The sequence below is a fragment of the Schistocerca serialis genome, chromosome 3 (genome assembly GCF_023864345.2).
Source record: "Schistocerca serialis cubense isolate TAMUIC-IGC-003099 chromosome 3, iqSchSeri2.2, whole genome shotgun sequence".
Classification (NCBI taxonomy): Eukaryota; Metazoa; Arthropoda; class Insecta; order Orthoptera; family Acrididae; genus Schistocerca; species Schistocerca serialis.
In genome coordinates, this window is record NC_064640.1 from 277,915,065 (window position 1) to 277,920,702 (window position 5,638).

Here is a 5,638-nt window from a genome sequence, read left to right on the forward strand (position 1 = left end):
GCAACCTGGCCAGGCTGAACGCCTTAGATACATTGTCCAGCGAGTACAGCAAGGTAGAGGTTCCCTGATGTTTTGGGGTGGCATTATGTGGCGCTCACGTACGCTATTGGTGATCGTGGAGGGCGCCGTAACGGCTGCACGATACGTGAATTCCATCCTCCGATTGATAGTACAACAATATCAGCAGCATATTGGCGAGGCATTCGTCTTCATGGTCGACAATTCGCGCCCCCATCGTGCACATCTTGTGAATGACATCCTTCAAGATAACGACATCGCTCGACTAGAGTGGCCAGCATGTGCTCCAAACATGAACCCTATCGAAAACGCCTGGGATAGATAGAAAAGGGCTGTTTATGAACGACGTGACCCACCAACCACTCTGAGGGATCTACGCCGAATTGCTGTGGAGGAGTGGGACAATTTGGACCAACAGTGCCTTGATGAACTTGTGGATAGTATACGATGAATACAGGCATGCATCAATGCAAGAGGACGTGCTACTGGGTGTTAGAGGTACCGGCGTGTATAGCAGTCTGGACCACCATCTCTGAAGGTCTCGCTCTATGGTGGTACGACATACAATGTGTGGTTTTCATGAGCAATAAAAAATGCGGAAATGATATTTATGTTAATCTCTATTCCAGTTTTCTGTACAGGTTCCGGAACTCTCGGAGCCGAGGTGTTGCAAAACTTTTTTTTTTATTTGTGTATTTCGTTCTCCAAACGAAAGACGCCAAGAATTACGCTCCGCTTCCTTGACTCGCTACGGTTTATGGAAAAGTTTCAAATTGTAATTAGGAAAGCCGTTTTTCGATATGAATATCTTGATGGTATGGCAAAAATCAACGAAACTAGGGTTCCCCTCATAACTGCGTTCTCCGGCAACGTCGCGGGCGATGTCATATCGGATGCAGAGTATGAGCATGCTGTGAATGTCTGGAGGGAATTCAACATCTCCACTTTAGGAGAGTACACACAACTTTACATGGACACGGACCCGCTCTTGCTCGCGGATGTTTTCGAGAAATTCCAGAGTCTATGCATGACCACATGTTCTCTGGATACCATCTTTTATTAGACGGCACATAGGTGTTTTGGGACGCTATGGTCAAGAAAACGAAGCGCACCATCGAGATATTGACCGATACTAATATGCCTCTGTTCTTTAAGCGAGAGATCCGTGGTGGACTTTGTCAGTGTGTCCATAGACACTCCAAGGAAGTGTGAGAGGTTCAGTGCAACCCTTTATTCGAGTTACCTCATGTACTTGGATGTCAATAACCTACACGGGCACACCATAAAACAATCACTGCCGATTGGCGAGTTTCAATGGATGCCCGAAGAAGAATGCAAGGGATCAGGTGGAATAGTCGATGGTTTGGCGACTGATTTTGATGTGGGGTATGTGTTCGCGGCAGAACTCACATACCCTATTCGTTTGCACAATGTGTACGTCGATTTGCCGCTGTATCTGGAGCAACTAGCTCCGCGAGGGTGCTCCACTCCAATACTGATGACAACGCTGGAAATAAGCGGAGACACATAATCCATTATCGTAATCTCCAGCAGTGTCGATGATGGGCACCAGCTTGTTGAATTTCCGTGTCTAAGTAAGCATTCTTCTTCTTCATAACATGAAGTATGGAACCTCGCATACGTGGTACATGATAGACTGTATACATTTTCATTCCAATGCACGAGTAAGTTATCATACGGGTAGAATTCGGAATACAGGTAAATTCTGGCATTAGTTAATCTACAGTTGTCAAATTTGGTGGAATCATTTGCTATATTCCATCTTCTATTGGTTTGAAACGCAAGTATTATGAACCTGTTCGTTTCCAATTGAGCAGTCCATGTTTACCTAAGTCGGTAGCACTGGATACTCGAAAACATCCCACGAATGGAAAGACAATGGTAGAAAATGAAGTGATCGTATGGTATTTATTAGCCAGGATATCCCCTTCGGGGTTCGGCCGCCGTATTGCAAGTCCTTTTGGTTGACGCTACTTCGGCGACTTGCGTGTCAGTGATGATGAAAAACACACAACACAAAGTCCCCTGCCGGGAACCGAACCCGGGCCCCCTTGCCTGGTAGGCAGTAACGTCACTGCTGCTCTACGGAGGCGGACGCAACGGTAGAAATACACCGGGATTCAGAACTTAAAAAGCTTCAAACCCTGCTCATCCGAAACAATGATGTGTGGCATTTTCCATATTATTTTATTGATGGTGATTTCGTTCTCCTTTTGAACTCCTTGAATATATGAGCTGTTATCCGTTGCATTCCATACCTGAATAAGTTCCTGTTTAGCATTCAGAACAATTCGCTGCATATCTTTTAAGTATCCATCCAGCATTTTCTAAATGATTTAGATCCGAGGGAGAAGTAGAGATATACGCTTTGAGAGTACATGCTATGCCTACGTTGCGTGTATGGTCAATCCTGACTCTGTTAAGTTCATGTCCTATCGCATGAACCAGGAACGCTAAAGCATTGTGTGTAACGTCCAATGCCACTGTAGCAGTGCCGTCCCTTTTTTGTAAATGATCCATCAAGATATATTAAACTCTTGCATGGGAGGTTAAAGCATTTTGGTGTCGGATGGCAATCCTTATTTTATCGTTCTTGTTAAGTGTGGTCGGCCGGAGTGGCCGAGCGCTTCTAGGCGCTACAGTCTGGAGCCGCGCGACCGCTACGGTCGCAGGTTCGAATCCTGCCTCGGGCATGGATGTGTGTGATGTCTTTAGGTTAGTTAGATTTAAGTAGTTTTAAGTTCTATGGGACTGATGACCTCAGCAGTTAAGTCCCATAGTGCTCAGAGCCATTTGAACCATTTTTTTGTTAAGTGTGGTTGACGTATATGTTTCATGTGAGAAGTATTCCTGGTATATAATGCGCTTGTATTCGCCAGGTTAGTTACACCAAACGACGTCATTCAAATGGCTCTGAGCACTATGGGACTAAACTGCTGAAGTCATTAGTCCCCTAGAACTTAGAACTAGTTAAACCTAACTAACCTAAGGACATCACAAACATCCATGCCCGAGGCAGGATTCGAACCTGCGACCGTAGCGGTCTTGCGGGTCCAGACTGCAGCTCCTTTAACCGCACGGCCACTTCGAAACGACGTCATTGAGAGGTTTCAGAACTACTCATTCAAGAAAATAGTAGTTTGCCTGTGTCATCACCTTGATGTTCTGTTGTGAACTGCCACGCAGTGCGTTGTGCATGTTGGCTTTATACCTTTTTCCCTTCCTGTCTTCTTTGACAATACGTGGACGCTGGGGGCTGCTGCGAGCCCTGGCTGAAGGTCGTCACCGCCGCTTCCGGTCCAACAAGTTAAATGTCGCCACCACCCCTTCTAGTCCTGATAAGTTTTTGCATGTTCTGCTTTAGATGTAGCCATACAATTATTTCCTCGCCAAGAAAGTCGATGAGCTGGTTATCCTGGTCCACGATACGCAGCTCTAGATAGTCCAATGTCTGAACTGTTATTGTGAGGTAAACAGCGTTGGTAGGGGTCTCAGCGATCTTATACCCTGTTCCAACTGATCGGAAGAACTCTATGAATCAATCTATTGCTGAGATGGGAGTTTGTTACAATGTTACACTCAACGTGGATTGTACTGATAGGAAGTGGATCTGTAAAATATATTAGGGTCCTTCTTCAAAACTTTTCCTTTTGTGAAACCCAATAGCCGTCCTATTGAATATTTCTGGTTAAAGTTAGTCGCTGCATTCAGTGTCTTTACTCAGTCCAATCAGCAAAATACGTCATTCCCCGTTCCTTAAATAGACTGGTGGGAAATAATTCGCACATAGTACTGACGTTCGTTCTCTTAAAGGCAGAGTATACGACATTGCATCTGGACCTCAACTGATGAGTCGATGTTAAATGCACCTCCTTATATATCCTTTTTCGTAAACGGTAGAAGAACACGATGCACAGATGCCCACACAAGTATGTATTAAATTCATGGTAGCGATGAAAATTGTAGAACACACGTCTTCTGGCGGTGAAGTATCGTCGTAATTTTTCTGGTGGCTGCAGGTCTCCAAATGAATCGAAACAGGAGACGTTATTTGCATTTTTCTTAACATACACCAGCCAGTGAATTCCTGGTCCTCGAGCAACACCTAAATTCAAAATTCCACATTCTTCTGATTTCCACATAGTCTCTGGTAATACATAAACACACCACCGAGTCCGCCTGCTTAGGTGAGCGTACTCGCTTCGGCGGCACATATACTAAAATTTGAACGGTACAGATAAGATCAGCATGGCCCCTGTGCAAGGATGACACACAAAATCGTGAAGGGTCCCAATTTTTTTTTTTTTTATAGCCGCCACGGTAGCTCAGCGTGTTCGGTCAGAGAGCTGTGTGCTCTCTGTAATTAAAAAAAACTGAGTCAAGAAATCACCGATCAACTTGAACAGATGTCTTGTGACGTCCGCCCAGACCAAAAAAGCAACGAACTATGTCGGGAAAAAAAGGTGAGTGGCAGCGTGTTTCCTTACCATGTAGCGGACCCGGGTTCGATTTTTGGCCAAGTTGGTGATTTTCTCCCCTCTGGGACTGGGTGCGGTGTTGTCCTTATCATCATTTCATCATCACCGACACACAAGTCGCCCAGTGTGGCGTCACCTGAAATGAGACTTGGAACCCGGCGGCTGAACTTCCGCGGATGGGGCCTTCCGGCCAATAGTGCCTCATTTTACTTCGTTTACGCCACGGAATCTTGGAATGCTGAATTTTGTCCTAACAAACTTGAGCAGATCTGTATTTGTAAGCGGTCTATCCGGTAGGGTAGCTAATAGATTTTTTTCTGTTTATGAAGAGACCTAGTCCTTACATATATGGTTTCAGGTATAATACTTTTCCGATAGCTGCTGCTTCCATCATGCGTTTATGTCTTCTATCTTCCTCCAGCTGCTCCTTGGAGTTCTGTGCTTTCTTGACTGCTCTGGCAATAGTCGTAGCACCACCAGCCAGTGAACCTATCGATGAGAGACTTGCGAGGGCAGGAATTAGGAAGGGGATAATTCTGTCTGATGTCATGGGCATTGTTAGAACCCGGGCTTCAGGGCGCTTTTAGATGCATAGAACACTGTCTGAATACTGTTTTTTAAACCCCCTGCCCTGGTTTCTTCTTATTCATCATCACTGTCTTCTTTTTCAGTGCACGACATGCGACATTCATAACTTGTTTGAAATTCACACCCAAGCCCAACTTAATTTTACCGTCCATGGTTTTATCAGCTACAAATGCTGCAATCGCTGCCCTATACCAATATCGTTTCTAGCACGTATTGCCTTGGCTATATCAGCTAAAACTCGATCAGCAACGTTACATCCATGGAAATCGTTATGTTACGCTTATGAAATGCCGTATTCCTAACAGGACTCGTCAATCAGGTTAATCCCTTTATCACCACGAGCCAAACGCTTTTGAAGCTTTGTACCAGGACCGCAGTAATTATACCCCGGAATGTGCAGTTGAATGGAAGTTTGTTGAGAATACCATCACCTTCTATAATGTCTCCTATCATGCATGTTATGCTACTGTGCTGGCTGCGCTCTGTGCACCCCATCATATAGCAAATAGTCAGCGTCAATCCAGCTGTTTTGT

At 45.0% G+C, this 5,638-nt stretch overlaps 1 non-coding gene across 1 annotated transcript; it reads left to right on the forward strand.

Annotated features, from left to right (window-relative positions):
- Positions 1–4,232: 4,232 nt before the first annotated feature.
- Positions 4,233–4,339, forward strand: LOC126472261 (U6 spliceosomal RNA). Its single transcript, XR_007586388.1, has one exon. It is a non-coding gene; the product is annotated as a U6 spliceosomal RNA (small nuclear RNA).
- The last annotated feature ends 1,299 nt before the right edge of the window (positions 4,340–5,638 follow it).